Genomic DNA, 25,025 nt, shown 5'->3' with positions numbered 1-25,025 from the left:
GAGGGGGACACACTCAAAACACGAGCTCTAAAAATATGGATAAAGCCCCTTTACAACCACTAATGTAATGGAGACAGGAAGATACTTACCAGAGACATGGGAATCATGGTCCATTTTATATGGATTCTGACCCTTTCTTCACCACAAACAGCCCCACCCCACATATAGATCTCCCCCCAGAGGCCAGCCCATTTGTAATAATCTTTGCAGGGGTACCGGAAATTAGGGCTACTGAGAGAGAGTCACACTCCCAATTACATGCAAAAATGTCCAAGTGGTTGAATATACATAGACCCTTAAATAAGGGGGACAGAGGAGAGATAGTGCATGTAAGAAGAGTGAATTGCCTTGGCGGGAGGAAAAAAGACATAAGATGGAACTGCATAGTTGCAAATTTCAGAGACATTAGACTGGTTGATTATATCCTGAAGAACTCCAACAGGAATCAAAGTAGCACAATTTGTGCACTCCCACTCGGGTATTTTTACCCAAGGAGTTGGAACACCAATGGTGCTGATGATGGCGGGTGGAACTCTGGAAGACCTCAACGCACACAAAGACCAAGACCCGTAGGTTACCCCGACCAGTTCCTACCTCCAAGAGATTACTCTCAGTGGAGAAACAGATTTGCCCCTTTGCAGTCACTTGAGGATAATGATTGACTCACTCCGACAGAAAATAATCCTGTAACACCCTTAGCTACCAGTGAATGCCCAAGTTTTGAAATGGAGGGTAGTTGCCTGAGCGCCGGGAATGAACAAATCTTGAGGTTAGAAGAACCCCCTAAACATCGGGAGGAGATCGAAAATACCATAGAGCCAATAGTAGCGGGTGAGGGTAGAATAAATGAACTTAGCACAGTGAGTAGGAAAGAGAATAGGGCTGGATTGACCGTGTTATCCTGGAATATAGCAGGCCTGGAAGCTAAACTCAATAACAAGGAGTGGAAAGAATTCATAAGGGGCTTTCATGTCATAGCTCTCCAAGTAACATGGGCGCGAGATTCTGACCTCTGTCAATTGGCGGGCTACAAATGTTTTTTCAGACCTGCCCAAGAGACGAAATCTGGGAGAGCAAAAGGAGGCCTAGCGATATATGTAGATTTAGACCTAAAGGGTACTTGGTCACAGTCAGACTGGGCTTCAGACACATTACAAGCAGTCTCACTCCAGGGGCAGGGGCAGAGACTACTATTTCTAAACTTTTATAACTCGGGCTCAGTTGATGGGAACCTTCCTATATTATTAGAGCTCGAGAGTAGGATAAATGAGGAAATAGATCTAAGGACGAAGGGGCCTGAACCAACTGTCCTGCTGATGGGGGACTTCAACTGTCACCTATGCCCCAGGTTATTTTCCATCTCTGCTGATTGGTCTACCTGTCCTTTAGAAAAGGGTCCCCACTTCGAACATAATAAAGAGGGCACAATGCTGTTGAAGCTTCTGGACAACTTTGCGCTCACCCATATTATGGATTTGGTTGCACTAAAAGCAGGGGAGACTCCCAAACCCACATTTAAAGGGAGAGGCTGTGGGTCTATAATAGACTTATAAGAACAAGAACGGAGTGGAGTCCCTTCAGCGATCATAATCCCCTTTCCCTAGAAATTAATTATAAAGATCTGCCGGGGAATAACCTAGGGGGTGTCACCGAAATTTATCCAACGGACCAAGGGAGACGCATAAGGTGGACAATGATCGACCCGCAAGATTTTTACATCAAGTTAGTGGGTGAAGGGAAAGGGCACATAGAGACCTGTTTAGACCCCACAATAGAGGACAGAGGAGTGGTCGTGGCTTTCGAATCTCAAACCAAAATAGTAGAAGGGTTACTGAAAACTAAGAGGCCTGTCAAGGAACTACCTGCTCCAAGATGGTTCAACACTAACTGCTCAAAGGCATTAAGAGAATTAAAGCAGAGTCTAAAAAAGGTCCCGAGAGACAAGATTGAAATTGCCTGATGCAGACAGAACTATAAAATGCAGGTGAAGAGAAGAAAGAGTGCTCTGCAAAAAGAAGTTTGGGCAGACCTTAGAGAGGCAGGAGAAAATAGGGACTATGCCCAGTTTTGGAGAATCATAAATAGACCCTGTTACCAAGACTCAAGCTCCCCAGTTATCAGCACCAATATACTACCAGACCAATGGATTAACCATTTTAAATCTTTGTGTAACCAGCACGAGGTAGACATTAGAGATGGGATCTGGGAGGGACCCAGGGCAGAAGAACTAGAATTCTCTCTGGAGGAAGTCCTAAAAGCAATTCTAGGGTTGACGCGAAATAAAGCTCCAGGCCCGGATGGTACCCCCCCCAGACCTATTTTTAAGTAACACTGATCTATGGGCACCAACCATGACTAGAGTACTTAATGCAGCAATTAAATCTGGCCTTCCGCGATCTTGGTCAACTGCAGTGATTGTCCCTATATACAATAAAGGATGTAGGGACAATCCACAGTGCTACAGACCAATCTCCCTGATTGATGTCTCTGCTAAAGTACTTGGGAGGGCACTTCTTAACAGCTTAATAGAGTGGACTGATACCCATAACACCTTGGTGGACACCCAGTACGGGTTCCGAACAGGCAGGTCAACTAGTGACCAATGCCTCAATCTATACCTTCTTGCGGCTAAATATACTAAGACGGATGATGGGACCATGTATATGGGATTCATGGACCTAGCAGCGGCATTTGATAACGTTAATAGAGCTAAACTCTGGACACTTATGTATAGATTGGGAATTGATCCAGATCTGATCAATGTACTTAAGGAGCTGCATTGGAACACCACTGCCAAGGTCCGCTATAGCGCGGGGGGGTGAGTACTGATCCCTTCCCGTGCTCTGGCGGGGAGAGTCAGGGGTGTATCCTGGCTCCGTTTTTGTTTTCCCTCTACATAAATGACCTGGAGAGTGCCCTGCTAGCACTGGGGACTGACTGCCCGAGGGTAGGACGGTGCCATATACCGGTACTTTTGTACGCAGACGACGCGGTCCTCCTCGCTCAAACAGCAGTCAGTCTCCAGCTTCTAATTAGAGGTTTTGCTGAATTCATGAAGAATCTGGACCTCTCCGTCAATTTGACAAAGTCTTTTATCATGGTAGCAGGGAAGAAACCACACAAGAGATTTGTGTTCAAAATAGGGGAACATGTTCTGGACACTGTGACCACTTTCCCGTATTTGGGTCTCCTATTTGACGAAAAGATTAAGTTTGCCCCATTGATTGAGGAGAGGTCTAGGAAACTTGTTTCAGCAAACGGGGCCATATTAAATTTTGCGCGAAGAATGGGTCGTTGGTCTCCCGAGCAGGTGATGACACTGTATAGTGCGGTCAGTACCTCGAAGGCTATCTATGGAGCGGAGGTGTGGGGTTTTAGGGATGCACAACAGATACAAGGAGAGGAAGACAAATTAAAAAAAAAAACTGTTAAAGCTTCCCCAGAGCATCTCAGCAGCAATTACACACAAAGAGCTTGGTACCCCATTTATATATGACCTGATCAGAATGAGACCAATTTTGACCTGGTTTAAAATTTGGCTAAACCCTAACGCTGAATTAACCAGACAGATCATTAAGGATTGTTTACGGAGAGATAGATGGTTCCAAATCCCCTGGTTGAAATACATCAAAGAAACACTAGGGTCAATTAACCAGGAAATGTTATTCTCTGACCCCTCAAATGTGGATACCTCCTGCAGACACTATGTACAAAAGCAATTAATGGAAAAATATGATTGCAGGAGGATGGAACTCGACTCTACTAAATCCTCGGTAGCAGCCCACTCGCTTGTATGTAATGAAATGGGCATGGAACCGTATCTCTTTTTAATGTACAGTCAATATGAGAGATTTTTAATGACTCGTTTTAGGCTCAATTTGTTGCAGAATATTTTAGCTTACCCGTCTGGTTTTACGTTAACAATTGAGCAGAAGGGTGCCTGCGGCTGCGACAATAGGTCTCCGCAGGACACCCTTCATTTTGTATTATTTCCCGCGGCGGAGATTTCTGGTGGACATTTTAAAGGAATCAAAAATTAACCATGCCAAACCTGCTTTACTTTTTCTGCAAAGAGCAACTGAGATGCGTACCTTGTGTGCTATTATGAGTTTTCTAAAAATTGTGATCAAATTAAGAAATATAAGGGGTTGATGGTGGATGAAATGAGATGAAATGAAATTTGCTGCTCCCTTTCATGCCTAAAGTCTGTATATATTAACAACAAAATTCCTTTTAAACTCGTTTTTAATTCTGATGTTCAGTATGCTTTTATGTGGTTATGTAATAATATGCATTTTTATGATGGTTTTTAACCATCAAAATAAATAAAGAACTGAACTGAACTGAAGTGAAGGCAAAAGCCTAGCGGACAACTTCTTAGAGAAGTGCGCTGTGCTCCAAGCACCAAAAATGCTGAAGAACTTACAATCGATTCTAGGTTTCCTGAATTTCGGAAGAACTTACATATTAAATTATGCAGAGAGGGTTAAACCTCTCTACGAATTAATAAAACCTGATTTTAAACCAATCAACTGGACTCTAAAACACACAGAAATTTTGAGATCACTGCAAACAGACATGTTAGCTAAAACAAGATTAGAAACACGTGACAATACACGCAACCTTGTAATCCGGGTCATCCCAGGAAAATGCGGATTCACTTACCTGACCTCTAATTAGGGAGAAACTATACCAATAGCTTACAAATCACATTTGTACACATAAGCGGAAAAAACATTCAGTCTTACAGAAAATACTGTAAAAGCAGTGAAAACTGCAATAGCAAAAGAACGAGCACTGGCACAAGGCAAACGTATCACTGTTCTCACAGCAGAATCAGCCTTCGAGGCACTATTCAGCCCAGTAAACCTGCCTACAGTATGACTAGACCCGAAATGGATACAGTGGGAAAATTCTTTTACTACAGAAGACGTGAAATACTATTTCGCCCCACAATTGAAAAAACTGAATGATTTAAAATATGAAAAAGAATATCCTCTGCCAATCGAAATTCTGCCTCTCCAACAGTACTCTTGTATAATCTATACAAATAGATTTGTACAGCATTACAATGTAGATGATAAATCCTACGATGCAGCCTGCGCGATTGTTGAAGGTCGCTGGCTCTGCGGTAAATTCAGACCAAAAATAACAAACTGAATCACTGAGAAAATGTTCGGCTCAGCGAGCTAAAATCAGATCTTTAAAGTTGGCGCTTTAAAATGCTGAACGTGAATTCCCGACACTAATCGTGTGCGATTCGCATTTTTGCATCAACTCTTACAATAATGAGTTGCAGAACTGGGTTCAAATGAATACAAAGACGACACAGGTGCCACAATTAAGCATAAAATGCTGTGGAAACAAGTAGTTCTTTTACGGAAGGAACTACAAAAAACTCATGTGATACACACTCTGAGTCATCAACGTGATGGCGTTCACATTGCAGGGAATTCATTGGCTAATACAGCCAAAGTGGAAGCAACTAAACCGGCTTCCGTAGCCACAAAAAAGCGTTCAGAAAAATACATAGACGGGGAAACCATGCTGGCGGTAAAAACATCCTCAAAAGGCAGCTGTGCAGCACTACCCGTGAACTATCCACTCAATTATACATACGTAATTGATGCAAACTCCGTTCCTTTTGCTCGAATCCCTGGAGTGGGGGATTGGGTAATTCCAAACACGAACCGGAGAAAGTTATTAATAGCAGACGCACACATGGGTGAAGGTCCAAGGCACAAACAGATGAAGGAATCTCTGACTGAATTACAATCAGAGTATTGGTGGCCGGGGATTAGCCTGCACCACTATAAATATGTAAAGAACTGCCCGGACTGCGACAGAGATCGCAGCAATGAGTCAAGCGGAGTAATGCCAGGGTCATTTATGAAGGTAGCATAAAGCTATCTACGCATGAAATCCAGCGTCCTATTAATTATTTAAGACTACATTCATACTTCCTATTCAGTCAAGAAAGCTTCCAGTGACCTCTGAGCTAGCTGGCGCAAACCTAAATTAAGTCTAACATAGTCAGTAGAGACCTAGAAGACCTCAGTCCTACGTCTACACTGCTGTTTATGTTATTCCAATGCGCAGGGCCTATATGGAAAATAGGAACTACACTACAAAGGATGTAGCCCATTGTATCCACCGTGGGTGCAAATGTTTAGAATTAGGTACACTGGCTTTCGTCACTGCTTCCAGGGCAGGATAAAGGGTAACAACCAAAATGCGTTTTCCCTGTGACAGTGCGCGTTCCTTCAGAATCGCCATTTGAACTGCAGTCAAAACTTTTTCCACAGTGGAAAACCGCAATTCAGCCGAAGTGTACAAGTGTGACTTGTAAGCGATAGGTACTGTGTCACCTTCGTTAAAAGTGAGGTAAGTGAAACACACCGCCCCAGGGACGATTCTGATCACCAGGTTGGTGTAGTTATCACGAGTCAGCAAGAATTTAGATTCAAGAAGATCAGCCTGCAAAGATTGCAAAAGAGCCGAATGTTCAGGCAGCCAGCACGATTTGGTAAAAGTTGGTTGTATCAAAACATACAGTGGCTTGATACGCTGGGCATAATCGGGAATGTAAGTACGCAAGAAATTCAAAAATCCCCACAAAGATTGTAATTTTTTCAGTGTTGTCGGAGAGCTCAATTGTGCGCATTTCTCGAAGAAGTGAGGAGCCAATCCTCGTCCTTCATTGTTGAGCTCATAGCCCAGGAACAACACTGTGTACTCTGCAATGTGAGACTTTGAAAAGTTGAATTTGTAACGGAATTCAGCAAAATTACAAATAATGTGGTCAACTCGACAAAGATGCGGCCAAATTTTGTCGTCTGTGAGATGAATGTCATCCACATATGAACACGCATCAGGGTCGAACCTCTCCAAAAGAGAGACTATGAGGGCAGCAAACACACCTGGACTATTATTATATCCTATAGCCAGACGTTTAAACTGACGCTGTTTGCCACCACTGGTAAAACTCCACCATTGGGAAGTTAAACCAGACAAGTTATGGGCAAAATAAACATTGGAAATATCAAGTGTGGTTTTAAATCGTTTTCTCACAAGACCATCCACTAAGGCAGAGCCGTGGGTATTCTGTACTGCACAGGTACGGCAATGCAAGTGTAAATGCCGGTAATCCAATACCAAATGGTATGAACCTTCAGGCTTGGTCACAGTAAAAAGTGGGTTATTCATCGGGGACACACAAGTTTATTTATTTAGGTATTTATTAAACTTGTATGGCGCAACAGCTACCCCGAGGGTTTCCCGGCGCCTTGGATCCGTACTCTACCAAGAGGGTAAATATTATTGGTTAAATAGCCATGCCTTAATACCTTTCTGGTATTTTCTGTAGCTTAGTTCTAGACACAGTTTCAGAGGGAGCGAGTTCCACAGAACCGGCGCCAGGTAGGCGAAAGAGCGTCCGCCCATTCGTACCCGTTTAAATCTAGGGACAACAAATCTCGCCTGGACTACAGTTTTTTGCGCCCCTTCAGGGAGTTGCCACAAGATTTTTCTAAGCCACTTTAGAATGGCAAAGCAAACAGATGCCATTTTGGCTGCTTGCAAGCGCATGGTCAGTTTATCATCGATTATCACACCTAGATTGCGAGCAGATTGCACCGATACCGGTGTAGGGCCCATTTCCGTGGGCCAATGAGCTGGTCCCCAGAGGTCTTTTTGTTCTCCAAAAATAAGCAGCTCAGTTTTCTTCCCCATTTAGTTTTAATTTCTTAGTGTGCATCAGTTTCGCTATTCTCTGTAGCACGGAGCGGAGAGAGGAGGTGTTGGCCTTATCTATTGTTGACAAGGAGAACACCAGCTGTGTATCATCCGCATAGGAGAATATTGTGAGGCCAGCTTCTTCTGCTATTTTTGCTAAAGGAGTTATATGAATATTGAAAAGTAGCGGGCTCAAGATTGACCCCTGGGGCACTCCATATGGGGAGGTCAGAATGTTGGAGGTATTATTTTTGGAGAAAACCTGGAAACACCTGTCTGACAGAAAATGTTCTAACCATTCCAGCACTGTACCTCTCACCCCTATCCCTTCCAGAGTCTGAATCAGAGTTTCAGGGGATATGGTGTCAAAGGCGGCACTCAAATCTGATAGAATGAGTGCCACTGTGCCACCATTATCCAGTTCTTGACGGATAGTTTCTGTTACTGCTAACAGAGTGGATGTGGTGGAGTAACCAGCTCTGAAACCCGACTAAGAGGGATGTAACAGCCTGTTGGTATTGACAAATTCCTCTAACTGTCTGTTCACATGTTTTTCCAAAATTTTAGAGAATATTGGAAGGAGCGAGACCAGTCAAAAATTTGAGAAGATCTCTGGATCTCCATTCGCTTTTTTGAGTAGCGGAACAACCATGGCGCGCTTCCAGACCTCTGGAACCACTGCTTCACTCAGTGACGCATTTAACAACATTCTAATTACATTTAGGATGCATGGATCAAGTTGTTTTATAATTTATGTTGGCATAGGGTTGTTAGGTGAACCGGATTTAATACTGTTTAGAATTTCCACAAAAGCATTGGGATCTTATGGCTGCCAAACTGTAAGCAAGTTCCCAAATGTACCAACCAGCTCGTTAGACCCGCTGGGAGTTGGAACCAGCATAGGGATTAGATTTTATCACCTCCTCCACTGAAATATTTTCTCATTAAAATAATTCGCCAGGAGATTACATCGTGTGGTGGACAGTGTGGGGGCTTGTGGTTGATGTGCTGCACCAGCTAAGTCCTTTAACACTTTAAATAGAGCTCTGGGATTACTTTGTGCCTTTAAAATTGTATTCTTTGTAAAATCCCCCTTTGCAATTTTACACAACAAGATATAGGACTTTATAGTATGTTTCCTTGCTGGCCACATCATAATGTTTCCTCCACTGTCTCTCCAGCTTCTTGCGATTACTTTTTTCTATTTTTGGCACTTCAGAGAACCACGGGACTGGGGTATTACAGGACCTACGCTTACTCTTGGTGATTGGAATGACTGTATCAACGGCTTCAAATAGCCCGTTATTGCTTTTATTATGATCTGTGACTCTAAAGTCATTTAGATTAGGCCTTGAGTTTATTAGGTGAGTGTTGAGACAATCTATATATTTTTCATTTTTTAAACCAGGAAGCCTTATTCCTGTCCAAACCTTTAGTGGTTAATATCCTGATTTCAAAGCAGATCAGATAATGGTCGGGCCAAGGTATAGGCAATGCCGGCTCTCACATTAGATTACCAAAGTTAGCAAATATTGGGTCCAATAAGTGGCCTGCTACATGCGTGGGACCAGTATTGCATAGTTGCATATTGAGGGCTTCTAAGTCAGATAGAGGTTTCAATTACACTCTGATAATCCAATTGTTCAAGGATTTCCACCCCAGAAGCCTTCACTTCACGCCGAATGGGGTATTGAGGTTGAGGCTGAGGCATAGACCGCAAGGGTATCTCATGTCGGGGGGAGAATTTATCCCAACCACAGTGAGTACGGTACAATGCCGGCGCTAGAGCCATAGCCCACTCTTCTGCAAAATTCTGCGCATGCTCCCTGGACACTGTGTGCACAAAACTAGGGAGGATTACCTTCTCCCCTCTCAGAGCTGTGAGAACAAACGGTGGCCTCAGCAAAAAAATGTCATACGTAGTAGTTACATTTTCCCAAAACACCCCTTTTATGGTACGTTGTATGTCACCTTCAGTTAGAAGTTTAATCTCATGAAGCCTGCCAGGGGGAGCTATTCTAGTGTCAGCTGTCTCAACAACATATTGGTCAGTCACTGTCACCTTCAGTAGTGGACGGAGCATCTCTCAAACTATGGTAATCTCCGCCGCGCTGACCAGCAGCGTCAGCGCCCACGTCAGATTTTGAAGCTGCGTTCTCACTATCTGTGTCATATCGCGCTATTAAAGCAGCAACTTCCTTCTTCTGAAACTGGGGTCTTTTCGGTATAGAATCGTCCTGCTTGCCTTTTCCGTCTTTCGGGCAGGGCTGGTCGTGACTCTGCTGGCCACCCGACCTCTGTCACCTGCCTCCACCACCGGTTGATGAGGTCGATGTGTCCTGTAAAGAACAAGGAGAACATTGATCAGAAACCTGAAATCTATCAGGTGACTTAATTGTAGTGCGGTCACGCAAATCATATACGCGTTCAGTAGACCCAGGCACGGGAGATGCAGGACACGACGCCTGTTTCTGTGGTTGTTTCCACTGTTTTTTGTTCTTACTCCAATTCTGCCTCTGAGACTTAGGCTGATCTGCACTATCAGAATTAGGCGCCTGTGTTTGTTTCTTCTCCTTAGTAGAGAATGACTTGACACCCAAACTATTACGACCCACGATCTTATAAGCCACCATAATAATTCTCGGTAACTGACGGGTTTATCGGCAGCATCGAGAACAGCCTGCAAAGAATTAGACACCTGAAAGCTCACCGCATCTCCCTTCACATTAGCAAGGACGAGATCGGAAACTACGTCAAACGTGCCGCGTAGCCTCATTCCCAATTCAACCACTGCATCAGGTCCATGCTCATCTTGAACACGTTTAATGACCGAGGGATTGGCAGTCATTGACGGTGTGCCGAAGAACCTCGTATACACTGCCGCAAAAATCTTACCCCATAACTCACAGTCACCAGCCTCAGGCACCAAGTCCTTGGGCAAACTAATTGTAAGAATCCTGTGTTTTTCTACATGACTCAAATTCGGGAAGGCTGCTTCCAGTTGGGGACAATTTTTCGGCCAGCCAGAAAGGCATATCATCCTTGTCTTGGGGACGCTTGCCCATCACTGCATTAACCATAACCGGGATAAGCTTCGTTCCGCTCGTCCGGCTGGAAGCGCCGCAACACCAGGGGCCCGCCCTGGAAATTGAGAATAATATATTGAAGCAAGGCCCTAATAACCCCAATAGTGGAGTTATACAGTGGCCTCAAATCGGCAACAGGGACCTGTCCCGCACGAGGATGTGGGGTAAATCCAGCCAAAACAGGCCAAGCTGCGCCTGGAATGGATAATGGACCAAAACGGACCGTTAAGCTGTGGGGGAGGGCGCCCTTAAACCAAACATGGTGCTGCTATGCAGAAATCGGAACTTCCTGTGTCCTATATGGAACATATTCCATGGACACAGCTGTGTGAGTATAAGTGAGAAACACCAGAGAAGCCTCATCCATAGCCGGAAATGTAACCCATGAGTAGAAAATATCAAAAGGGTATGCTACCTCATCACTCATCACCAAAATAACTGCCATGCCGTCTAAGGTGACATTATAAGCCTGTAAATGATTGCGTACCGCAATGTCACTATGCTGCGGTATGTCAATGTCAGCCTTTACGACACAGAAAGGAAAGATACAATGCAAAACAATGTAGCACAACTGGGTAGTAATTCAAAAGGAAACCGTTTGAAAGGATTCAAGCTTGAAAAGACCTATGTAACTATATGTAGCTTTATCCGTAACCACTGTTAACCAGAAACAATAGTGAGGGGGTTAAGGACTGATACAAGCACTACTCAAGGGTCTTGTAAATACGTCCAAACCACGTTGGGCACCATGCAGCAGGGATTCTGCTCCTATACAGAACTGTGCATAGAGACTTAGGACTTCAGTGAATTAGGGTGTACCAAAACTCACCTTAGTACCCAAAATCCCCTACCAGACTAGCATCAGTGACTCATTGGTTCTTCATCCTATAGCAAAAAACCCAAAAGATTAGTCAACCCAGAACATGAAACTTAGGATACCTCAGGTGATGTGGAAAACAAGAAAACTCTTTTGTTACACTCTCATATCAGTCCAAAACAGGGAGTAAATGAGACATGAGCAAGTTTGAAATGTTTATTTCTGACGCCGTGATCTCAAGCCTTTTGTACCGCTTTGGCCCCCATAAGTGTGGCAGGGTATGCTCAGACGTGAGTCCCTTGCTCACTTTGCCACTGGATTCAAGCAAGCCGGGCTGAAGAGGGCTGGAATGCCAGAAACTGGTCCTCGGAAGCTTGCTTCCGGTCCAGGGAAGGCATGGCTTGGCAGTTCGGGCTGGACTGTTCCCATGAGGCACAGGGTCAGACTGATTTGCATATAGCCATGTCTGAACTGGGGTGGCAGAGTGGGCTAAAGAACGGTGATGGATCAAACCCAGATCTTTTGACTGGGTGTGAGTGTTTGATTGGTTCAGATGCTCCGTCCATCACCACCCCCTTATGTACCGCTTTGGCCGCCATAAGTGTGGCAGGGTATGCTCAGACGTGAGTCCCTTGCTCACTTTGCCACTGGATTCAAGCAAGCCGGGCTGAAGACGGCTGTAATGCCAGAAACCGGTCTCGGAAGCTTGTTTCCGGTCCAGGGAAGGCATGGCTTGGCAGTTCGGGCTGGACTGTTCCCATGAGGCACAGGGTCAGACTGATTTGCATATAGCCATGTCTGAACTGGGGTGGCAGAGTGGGCTGAAGAACGGTGATTAATCAAACCCAGATCTTTTGACTGGGTGTGAGTGTTTGATTGGTTCAGATGCTCCGTCCATCACCACCCCCTTTTGTACTGTGATCTCAAGCGCAGCACCTTAGCAAATACAAGCAGACATATTATCAGAATCAATATTGTCAGCATAGTTACTATTCCATAAAATACAAAGGGAGAAAGCATGTTATAATGCTAAATGGAAACAGATTGAATATACACCTAGATTTCACCCTCCCTAGCTAATAGGTTATTTATAACTAATAGAAGGTCTCTTAGGCATATGTAGGTGGCCCCATACCTCTTGGCTTTAGCAGAAGTGGATCACATCTAGTTCTGCACGAGCTCTCAGCATACGAATGTTCTCCAAGTGTCTGTGTTCATGCCTACGCAGTGCATTATTAAACGTGCCAAACTCAGAGGTGGCCACGGCAGCATATATATTATGGCTAGGACATGCTATGATCAGTCCGAACAACAGCCACCCTGCTCAAGATAACCTTGACGGTCTCGACACACATTGTACAGATTAAACTAGCAAAATTGGCTTAGTAATGTAGCAAAACAAGTTATTCTCATGTGAAGCAAAATACTCAGCTTTCCCTAACTGCACTGTGGTCGGCTGCTGGGTTAAGAGAGGTCTGACTCTTAGTTGTCTGTTGATGTGGTAGGCCAAAAATGGCCGCCATGTCCCACGTGGTTTCTTTCATCTAGTGGCGGCATGGCAGCAGGAGCACAGAAAATTGGCGCATGGGTCTTGTAAATATACCCCTACATTTACATCAAACAGAACAACAAAGGCTGCCCAATCCAATAGGAATCAGGGCCATACCGATATTCTCAAAAAAACATCAATTCTTATTAATGATACATGTATATTCAATGTAATAAAAGCACAATCGCATTAATAACCAAACTATAGAATGATAGAAAAAAGCTCAGTCAAGCTCTTTGATGGAAAAAGAGGACATACTCAGTAATCAATCTTTCAAAAAATATTATTGTTCAAAATTAATGAGAATTTTAAAGTCCTGTGGAACTCACAACCAACAACAGAAATACACAATAAATAATCATAAAACACAACTGTAGGATGCTGGCTCCCTATGTCATGTACTAAAATGAAGTGCACTGTCCAGAGAGTCCAGTGTATCCCCAATAGGTTTGCTGAGGTAAAACAGATAATTCTGATGCTCTTTTTGTTGTAGTGTATGCGAGCAGTTAGACTTATTAGAGGGTAGTGCCAAGCATGTGTTGTCACACACAGAGGCAATAAATGGTAGATACACTCAAGCTTAAATCTGAGACCAATTAGGAAAAATAAACTTGCATCTGTATATATATTTTTAGAAACCAATAACTTAATTCAACAGTGAATAAATGCTTTCTATGCCAATTTTTAACCAGTTCAAGACACGAATGCTTACAGGTTTTTAACCAACAACGGTCAATACTGTCTGGCAGAGACCGTTATGGTCAAAGGAAAGAGAGAGGCATAGGGTTAGATAGCAGAGCACCTCCAACACATTTACAGGCGTGAACATCGAACAATGGTGGTCAGAGTTCAGGGGAAGTTCTACTCCAGGGGAGTGAGAGTTTTAAAAGTACCCAGGCTTGGGCACAGCAGGCCGTCGTTCTGAGTACCAGGATGTTAGGTGCCAGAGGCCTTTGGATGCAAAATAGATATTCACTGGCGGCATTCAGCTACAGGAGTCATGAGGGCAGTCCATGCGATCGATCCCAAATTTATGCTTTCAAGCAGTCGAAGCCACCAGGAAGCTGGTACAGGCTCACAAGAGTGGTGATGTTTCCAGCATCTGTGGCAATTACTGCGAGTATCCCTCAGGCTGGTGGATGCGTTGAAGGGGTCAGTTACCATACTGGTGACCAACAGGCCTTGGCTGGGGCAACTTTTATATGACAAGGTGAGTAGTGTCGGCACAGTCTGTGCCGGTCTTCACCTCATGAATGTCTTTTACCGTGATGTGCTTGGATTGGTACCACTAGTTCAAGGGAGGTCCCAGGCAATTGCTGAAGGCTGGCGGGCCTCCGGGGTTCTTGGAGGCTACACAGATGTCGGATAGGGATGGCAGATCATTGTTGTCGAGTCCTTTTGCAGCTGGCAGGGTTTCCTCTGCAGCAGGGCTCAGTTCCTGGATCAGCAGAATTTCTTCTTCTTTTGTCTCTTTAGGTCCATGGAATCTGAAGTCATGGATCCTCATGCCAATATGACTGAGGCAGATGGAATCAGAAACTCATTTCAGGAAAGCCTTTAAGACCTGTTTTTACGGGTCGTCCGACACATTTTGATCTTTACTTATATACCTGAGATACATCATATGCCTACTTATTTCCTTACCCTTTCTTCTCCGTAGCACCAGGATGCTCCTTTCGGAGTGACAGTTGCAAACTACAAATAATCAAATCAATCCAGTCAAGGTCTTGGGAGCTGAATTTAGGAACGTTACAAGGGGAGATAGGTAGTAGCCAAAGGGCTAATGACCTTTCAGGTATCTATACATATAGTGACTACTTACTGTGCTAGGAGGTACTGCCCTAGCCTGATTGGATGTTTTCTCACCATGTGAAGATCATGGAACTTCAGCAGAGGGGCTCACCTCACATGCCCTTGGGGTGCTGCAGGCTGAGGGGAGCCCTCTCCCTCTTCCAACACATTTGTATACCCTTCCATCCTGCAAAAGTAGAGAAGGAAAGGGGGCATGGCCTCCCCCAGTATCTGTGGGTTCCCGGGTTGGATTTCAAAGACCGAATTACCTTTGAAGTTTCTCGCCTGGTAAGACCATCCTGAAAGGTATTGTCTTGTCTTCCGAGAGTGCTAGTTTTCACCCCATGAGGCCAGAAACATGTCTGGGGTGGCAGGCCGGTGAATACCCAACTAGTGTTTGGTTAGGTTTTCAAGGAACCCTCCTAATGGGTGTCCTGTGCGAATGAATTAATAAATCAAACACTGACATTAGTGAGGGTTTAGTAAGACAAGATGTGTGGTACTAAATGCCTTAGAAATCAGTGAAGCCATCATGGAACTAGAAATATCGTGTTGACAAGTATCCAGCCCATGTACTCTTCATGGCTTCCCTGTTCACTTACAACATCACAGAATAGGCTGGACATTGTAGGGGCAATTCTGTTCATGCAGATAGGCCTGCAATTAGGATATAGTGCACCATGCTTTTGGGCTGAAGGTTGGCTTACCTCTACCTTATGCATTGTATGGAGGCATGGCACATAGGGCTGAGTGCCCTGTCGACTCTACATGTTTTCATGAAGCAAGATCCACAGCCTGCAGTGGCAGAGTGCATAGTCTTGGTGAGGGGGCCCTGATGGGACACAACCAGTGCTGCAGTACCAGAAGACCCTCTTCAGTACTCATGCCCTAGGTACCAGGGCTACCATTTACTAGGGACTTTCAGGGGTGACTGAAGTGGTGCCAATCATGGTACAGTGTTTGGGAAACAGATCTGGCACTGGGACCCTGGTTAGCGTGGAAGAGGGCACTTACAGTTAAAAATCATATCAGACATCAGGCAAAAAGTGAGGACTAACCATGCATAAAAAGCCCTTTTCATCAACAAAAAGTTTCCCAAAATTAGGCAAAATGACCTTAGCTCATCGCCTGCCCATATACAAAACCCAATTAATTTCAAAGCGTCATTCAGGTTTACTAGGAAAAGAAACCTGTACATGTTTAAGGCTTACAGTATTAAGATTCACAAAATGGTGCCCTATGAATATTTAAATTATTAATTAGGATTCTCAGAATTACTGGGCAGTTCTGAATCTTTTGTTCAGGTATACAGAACTAGAATTGGAATTAGTAGTTGAGCACTAGTTGCTGCTTTTAACCTACTGCTCTCTGTTCATTAGCTTCTCAGTTATAACCTATTCAATGGCCTTACTGTTTTTCCTTGTGTCCTTTTCTTGTGTCTGGACTTTGGTGATGTTAATATGATTGCTTAGTGGTTGATATTCCTTTCACCTTTTGGGTATTTCTCTAGTTTGTTCCTAACCCACTGCTTGCTGGCTATTCCCCTTGTAGAACTGTGCATTAGAAGTAACTTTAACTTATGTCTGATCAGAAACTCTTGCAGGATTTGGCATGGGCTACAGGTCTTAAATCCACAGCTCATCTGCTGACACTGCTGCTCATATCACCCTGGCGACCAGATTGAAGTGGAGTGTCATCTTACTCTATGTGTATGAACACCACAGAGCGGGGTGTGAGTGAAAAATAAGGAGGATGGTGTGTGTAAACCTCAGCAGCAGTGACGCCAGATGAGCTGTGACAAGTCACATTGTTCAAAAAATCCAGCATTCACTCAGCTGTGGAAGTGAGTAAAGGAAGAGGTCTCATCTGGCCAAGTTTAGCCAAACTTGCTCAGGGATTGGTCTCTGCATTGTTGTTTGAGACCTTCACATCAAATATTCACTGCGTCTAAAGTTAGAGAGTGGTGCTCCTGAAGAAGTGAAAAAAAAACCTCCCCCTGCTGGAGACAAGGTGGATGCTGGTACCGTGCTGGGTGCATGGTATGGTTTCAAGCAGGCGCTGATGCTCAATTCCCTGTAAAGGGTTCACAGGTGATGCGTACAGGGAAGTCTTTTTAAATTGGGAAATTGATCCACCGGCTCTATTGACCCTTGAACTATATGTGGTTGGGTGCATGTCGGCCATGTTGGTTTGGGAACAGTTTCTTTGATCTGCACAGCTGTTGAGTCAGTGGGATGCGATACCAAAGGGAATGATGGATGGAGCATTGAACCAAATCAAACACTCACCCCCAGTCAACCGATCTGGGTTCAATCCATCATCATTCTTTAGCTCACTACACAAGTTCAAGTTCAGGAATTTGTATAGCGCACTACTTACCCAGAGGGTCTCAAGGCGCTTGGGGGAGGGGGTGCATTATTTATCGAATAGCCAGGTTTTAAGTTCCTTCCTGAAGGAAATGTGGTTCTGGGTAAGGCGGAGGTGAGTGGGGAGAGAATTCCCGTTTTTTGCCGCCAAGTAGGAGAAGGATCTTCCTCCCATGGTGGATCTATGGATGCGTGGAACTGCGGCGAGGACTTGATTGGAGGATCTTAGTTGGCGGGTCGGTGTGTAGAAGGACAGTCGCGTGTTGAGGCATTCGGCTCCTAGTTTGTAGAGGGCCTTGTGTGCGTGGGTGAGGAGACAGAACGTTATTCTCTTGTTGACAGGAAGCCAGTGGAGGTCTTTCAGGTGACCGGTAATGTGAGCTTGGCGCGGGATGTCCAATATGAGTCTGGCTGATGCGTTTTGGATACGTTGGATTTTTTTCTGTAATTTGGCTGTGGTTCCGGCATAGAGGGTGTTTCCATAGTCCAGTCGGCTAGTGACCAGTGCGTGGGTGACAGTCTTTCTTGTTTCGGTGGGGATCCAACGAAAGATTTTTTTGAGCATACGAAGTACGTTGAAGCAAGAGGATGAGACGGCGTTGACTTGTCTGGTCATCGAGAGGGAGGAGTCTAGGATGAAGCCTAGGTTACGTGCATGGTCTGTGGGAATGGGTGCCGTGCCCAGGGCCGATGGCCACCATGAGTCGTCCCAGGATGAGGACTTCCATTTTGTCTGAGTTAAGTTTTAGGCAACTGTTTTTCATCCATTCGGCTACTTCTTCCTTGCCTTCATGAAGATTGGTTTTGGCGGTGTTAGGGTCTTTGGTGAGGGAAAAGATCAGCTGGGTGTCGTCAGCGTAAGATATGATGTTAAGGTTGTGTTGTCGCGCGATGGATGCGAGGGGACTCATGTAAACGTTGAAGAGGGTGGGACTGAGTGATGATCCTTGTGGTACTCCGCAGATGACTTCAATGGCCTCTGATTTGAATGGGGGGAGTCGGACTCTCTGGGTTCTCCCAGCGAGGAACGAGATGATCCAGTCCAAGGCTTTTCCATGTATGCCGATGTTGCTGAGGCGTTGTATGAGGGTGTTATGACAGACTGTGTCGAAGGCTGCGAAAAGAGGTCAAGTAGGGTGATGGCAACTGTTTCTCCGTTGTCCAGTAGTGTTCGGATGTCGTCTGTTGCTGCAATAAGGGCGGTTTCGGTGCTGTGTTTGGCTCGAAAGCCGGACTGTGAGGATTCGAGAGAGTTTTTGGATTCAAGGAAGGCGGCGAGCTGGCTATTGATGGCTTTCTCAATGACTTTGGCAGGGAATGGGAGGAGGGAGATGGGGCGGTAGTTTTTAAGTTCAGAGGGGTCCGCTGTGCGTTTCTTCAAGAGGGCGCTGAGTTCGGCGTGTTTCCAGCTTTCTGGGAAGGTAGCGGAGTTGAAGGAGCAGTTGATGACATCACGGAGATGGGGTGCGATGATGGAGTCTGCTTTGTTGAAGATGTGATGGGTACAGGGGTCGGTTGGTGAGCCTGAATGGATGGAGTTCATTAGGCGGATGGTGTCTTAGTGGTGATTGGGTTCCAGGTGTTAAGGATGTTAGAGGGCGGCTTAGGTTCGGATTTGGAGGTGGGTGGAGTGGACTGTTCTTTGGAAATGTTCTCAAAGCTGTTGTGTATGTCGGTGATTTTGTTGTAGAAGAAAGAGGATAACGAGTCGCAGAGGTCTTGGGAGGGAGTAATGTCGTTTGAGGCTGTGGTGGGGTTGGTAAATTCTTTGACGATGTTGAGTAGTTCCTTGCTGTTATGGACGTTGTTGTCGAGTCGATCCTTGAATGCTGATTTCTTGGTGGATCGGATCAATTGGTGGTGTTTGCGGGTGGCTGTCTTGAAGGTGGTCAGGTTGTCAGTGGTTGGGTTTTTTCTCCATGTTTTCTCGAGAGTACGGCATAGTTTCTTGGATTTCTTAAGGTCCTCGTTGAACCAGGGGGCCTCTTTGCTACCCTGTTTGGTTTGGTGGTTTTTCAAGGGTGCGAGTTCGTCAGCGCTGTGAGTGATCCATTGTTTGAGTTTGGTGGCCGCTTGGTTTGGGTCCGATGAGAGGGCGGGAGGATTTTGTTTGAGCGATGTGAGGAGTTGGTCGGTGGTGATTTTGTTCCAGTTTCTTCGTGGAATAGGTTGTGGGGGGTTGTGGCTCGAGGTAGTTTTGTAGCTGAAGTGAATACAGCTGTGGTCCGTCCAATGGAGAGCTGTGGTGTGATCGAAGGAGATGTGCTTGCTGGAGGTGAAGATTGGGTCGAGCGTATGTCTGGCTACATGGGTGGGGGTGTCAACAAGTTGTTTGAGACCGAGATTGGCCAGGTTGTCCAGAAGGGTGGTGGTGTTGCTGTCGTTTTTCTTTTCCAGGTGGAAGTTGAGGTCTCCCAGTAGAATGTAGTTCTCGGAGGTGAGGGCATGTGGGCTGATGAAGTCGGTGATGTCTTCGTTGAATTGTGTGCGGGTTCCTGGTGGTCTGTAGATGAGGGTGCCTCTAAGTGTGGTCCTGGGGTCGGTGTGGATCTGAAAGTGGAGGTGTTCGGCGGTTGCAAGGTTATCGTCGAGGCTGGTCGTGATTTTTATGGTGTTCTTATGGACGATGGCGATACCTCCTCCTGTTTGGTTGGTGCGGTCTTTTCGGATGATCTTGAAAGGGTCCGTGATGGCTATGGCGATGTCGGGCGCTGAAGAGGCCTTCATCCAGGTTTCTGTAAGGAAGGTGATGTCCGGTGAAGCAGTGTCGAGTAGGTCCCAGAGTTTAGTGGCGTGTCTCGGACCGAGCGGGTGTTTAGCAGGATGCACTTCAGGTGGTTAGGGTCGGACCTGTGATTGGAGTTAGTGGATTTGGTGTGGGTCTTGATGCAGTCGAGCTTGCAGGAGTGGCAGGCGAAGGGACCGTGGATACGTCCTGGGGCAACTTCGTAGCATTGTGGTGTGCGTCCGGGGTTAAGGGCTAGGAGGGTGGCGGCGTCATACGGGATGAGTGCCGTTTGCGGGGGCCAAGGGGTCTGGCACTGCAGGCACTACTATAAGAACAATGTTAAAACGAGCAGCACGTTACAAAATGCAGGCAGCAGTCAGCAGTACGATACCAGATGCAGGCAGCAGTGAGGAGGAACAATCTTAGGCAATGGTGCAAAGTAAGAAGCAGAACGATCTCAGCAAGGGCCAGGGGCTGTGTGGAGCGACCGCGTCTGACACCACCCCAGTTCAAACATGGCCTTATGCAAATCAGTCTGACCCTGTCCCTCATGGGACCAGTCCAGCCTGAACTAACAAGCCATGTCTTCCTGGGACCGGAAACAAGCATTCTGGGACCAGTTACTGGCCAATCAGCCGTCATCAGTCAGGCTCGCTTGAATCCAGTGGCAAAGTGAGCAAGGGACCCACATCTGGGCATACCCTGCCAACTTAGGGGAACAAAGCGATACCAAAGGGGATGATGGACAGAGCGTTGGACCAAATTGAACACTCACCCCGAGTCAATCGATCTGGGTGTAATCCATCATCATTCTTTAGCTCACTCCGCCACCCCAGTTCAGACATGATCATATGCAAATAAGTCTGACCCTGTGCCTCATGGGAACAGTCCAGCCCGAACTGCCAAGCCAAGTCTTCCCTGGACCGGAAACAAGCATCCTGGGACCGGTTTCTGGCTAATCAGCCGTCATCAGCCAGGTTAGCTTGAATCCAGTGGCAAAGTGAGCAAGGGGCCCATTTCTGGGCATACCCTGCAGAATTAGGGCAAACAAAGCGATACCAAAGGGGATATTGGACGGAGCGTTAGACCCAATCAAATGCTCAGACATGAGTCCCGTGCTCTCCATGCCACTGGAATCAAGCTATCCTGGCTGATGAGGACTGAAAGCCCGAAACTGGTCCAAGGATGCTTTTTTCCAGTCCAGGGAGGACTTGGCTTGGCAGTTCGGGCTTGACTGTTCCCATGGGGCACAGGGTCAAGACTGATTTGTGTATGGCAGGGTCCACATTGGAATGGCATGGTGAGCAAAAAAAGGCCCAGATCTCCGTACTGGGGTGAATGTATGACATTGTTCTGCATTCTGTCTCTCAACTGTTGTTTTTGCATTTGTCACCCTGAGTGGGACGGGTATGCTCAGACATGAGTCCCGTGCTCGCCATGCCACTAGAATCAAGCTATGAATGAATGAATGAATGAATGAATTAGGAAGCACTTATAAAGCGCCTGGTTACCAGAAGGCATCCCAGCACTAAAGAATACTAAATCAGAATCATAACATATCAGGGAAAAAGAAATGTTTTGAGCTGTTTTCGAAAGTGATGATGGTTAGATTGGTAGAGAATATGAAGGGAAAGGCGATTCCACAGTTTGGCAGCATTATCTGAAAGCATACTGCCTCCACTTCTTGTGCGTTTAACTCTTGGGACTTTTTAAAGATATTTACCCTCTGATCTTAGGACTCTTTTGGGCTGGTAGAGAAGGATCATAGCCTGAGTCAACGTAGATCCTTTTTCTGCCAGTGATTTATGTGTGATGCACATAGACTTAAATTGAATACTTTCTTGGATGGAAAGCTAATGAAGTGAAGCTAAAGCAGGTTTCACTGAAAAAAGTTCAGGTGCGCAATTTTGAACCATCTGTAGTATTTTAGTGGTAAACACAGGAGCTCCTAGATACATTTTATTTGCATAGTTCAGCCTAGATAGGATCAATGCCTGTACTAACAGTCATCTAGCCAAAAAATGTAGAATTGAGAGGATTTTCCTAATCATCCACAGAAGGCCGTAGCAGGTGCCTGCCACTTTCCCCGCCTGTTCCTTGAAATCTATATTCAACGGGGCCGCTTTGCCAAGAACCATAATTTCAGTTTTAGCTCCATTGAGCTTCAAAAAGGAGGTATCTATCCATCCCGCCACTTTTTCCAGACCGCACGTAAGGGCTCCTTCTGTGTTGGTATTTTTATTCAATGAAACAACTAGCAGAGAATTATCTGCATAGGTGACAATCTGCACCCCAGATGGGATGACAATGTGTGCCAGAGAACTCAGATAGACGTTAAACAGGGTGGGGCTTAATGCCGATCTCTGAGGGACTCTGCAGGTAAGAGGCACTGGATCGGAAATACAGTATTCCTTAAAAACTGAAACAACTCTGTCTTTAAAAAAAGACTGCAGCCACTTCAGGGCTACTCCCTTAATCCCCACATCCCGGAGTCTACTAATCAAGAGCGAGTGATTGACTGTATCGAAGGCTGTGCTGAGATCTAATAAAATAATTACAGCGCAGCCTCCTTCGTCCAGTATCTTCCTGCTTTCCACCACTACCGACAGGAGGGCAATCTCAATGCCCTGCTGTGGTCCGAAGCCTGTTTGAGAAGGGTGGAGCCGGTCATTATTTTCCCAAAAACTTGATAAAGCAGAGTTTACATGTTTCTCAGCGATTTTACTTATGCCAGGGAGCAGGGATATAGGTCGGTAGTTCTTCCAGTCTTCTGGATCCAAGTTGGGCTTCTTTAACAAGGCCTTAACCATTGCCCTCTTCCACAAGGGGGGCATGGTTCCTACGAGGAAGGAAGCATTACTTAGGTCAACTAAAACTGTAGAGATAGACTTACTGATCTTAAGAAGAGCAGTAGGTGGGGCTGGGTCAGCAGGTGAACCAGATTTAAGATGGATTAAAATTTCAACTATAGTATCCTGATTCAGTAAGGGAAATTCTTTTCATGATACTTGTTCTTTTATTGGATCAAGTTGATGTACCAGCTGCATGTCTCCTTCCATAGGGAAGGATTTATAGATGGTTTGTATCTTCACTGAGAAGACTTCTACTAGCTGATTGCACCAAGATTGGAGAACCGGAGGGGTCAAAATGGATTTAGCAATTTAGAAAATCTCATGCGGCGAATTCCCCACTGAAACAATTTTCTCCTGATAGTAGCAGCTTTGTGCGGATTTTATTCCTGATTTATAAAGTTTAATAGCTTCTCTATATTTAGCTATATCACAGGATAAAAAATATTTTCTCCACTTCCTCTCCAGTACCTTACACTCTTGCTTAAGCTTCCGTAATCCCGGGGTATACGAAGGGTTTTTCTTGGTTCCAATTTTTATCTGTATCTCTTTTTTCAATCAATCAATCAATCAATCAATCAATCAAGAATTTGTAGAGTACACTACTTACCCATGAGGGTCTCAAGGTGCAGGGGAAAAAAGGGGGGGTGCTACTGGTCCTACAGCCAGGTCTTGAGTAGCCTCCTGAAGGTCAGCAGGTCTTGGGTCTGTTGTAGGCTCAGTGGGAGGGTGTTCCAGGTCTTGGTAGCTAGGTGGGAGAAGGATCTGCTACCAGTGGTTGTCCTCCAGATGTGAGGGACGGTGGCAAGGGTGAGGTCGGCGGAACGGAGCTGGCGGTTGGGGATGTAGAAGGAGAGTCGCCTGTTGAGGTAGGCTGGGCTGGTCTTGTGGAGTGCCTTGTGTGTGTGGATGAGGAGCTTGAAGGAAATCCTCTTGTTTACGAGGAGCCAGTGCAGGTTTCTCAGGTGGGGGTGATGTGGCTGTGGCGTGGTACATCGAGGATCAGGCGTGCAGAGGCGTTTTGAATACATTGCAGTCGTTTGATGAGCGTGGCTGGGGCTCCCGCATAGAGGGCGTTTCCATAGTCGAGTCTGCTACTGACGAGGGCCTGGTTGACTGTTCTTCTTTTGTCTGTCGGGATCCACCTGTAGATCTTGGGGAGCATGTCGAGGGTGTTGAAGCAGGAAGAGGTGACTGCGTCGACTTGCTTAGTCATGGAGAGTGTTGAGTCGAGGATTACTCCCAGGTTGTGTGCGTGGTCGTTGGGTGTTGGGGCTGCTTCCAGTGCCATAGGCCACCAGGAGTCATCCCAGGCTAGAGGGTTGGAGCCGAGGATGAGGACCTCTGTCTTGTTCGAGTTCAGCTTCAGTCGGCTGATCTTCATCCAGTTGGCAACTGCCTTCATTCCTTTGTGGAGGCTGGATTTGGTGGTGAGGGAGTTCTTAGTGTTGGAGAGGATCAGTTGAGTGTTGTTGTCATAGGAGATTATGTTGAGGTTGTACTGCCGGCGAATTGAGCGAGCGGGGCCATGTAGATGTTGAACAGTGTCGGGCTGAGGGATGATCCTTGGGGTATATAAATAAATAATACCGGATCTAGGTTTTACTGGACATAGCAATAACAGATAGCTCAATAAATAAGAGTCAAGATTCGAGGTAGTAGGAGTTTGCAGGTTTAATACAGCATAAAGGACAGGAACAGGACAACCTGCACGGGAACAGGATGACAGCGCTGCCTGGGACAGGATCAAGGGAAAGGATAACTTTTAATAACAATGCACAAGCATATATACTAAAACAGTTGCATTACAATACATATGATAGGCGGAGCAGTGGGTGTGGTCAATAGCAGTCGCGAAAGATAAGGGTGAAAGTAGGTGTAACAAGAGGCGTATACATAGACATGTGATGTAAACGTAACAGAATATGTCATAAATGGGGCGGAAACATGGAGGGGGCTACCCAAGGAGCCGGGACCTCTAACCTAATGGTGCGCGCAAACTGACAATGACGTGTTACTAGGAGAAGCTGGGGGCTATGTGCTAGGAGTAGAGACTGAAGTCTGGAGAGTCAGGGCGACATGTACCTAAACCCTATCTAGTATCT

The sequence above is a fragment of the Lissotriton helveticus genome, chromosome 2_1, assembly GCF_964261635.1.
Source record: "Lissotriton helveticus chromosome 2_1, aLisHel1.1, whole genome shotgun sequence".
NCBI lineage: Eukaryota > Metazoa > Chordata > Amphibia > Caudata > Salamandridae > Lissotriton > Lissotriton helveticus.
The sequence above is the reverse complement of the archived record's forward strand: the minus strand, read 5'-3'. Positions refer to the sequence as shown.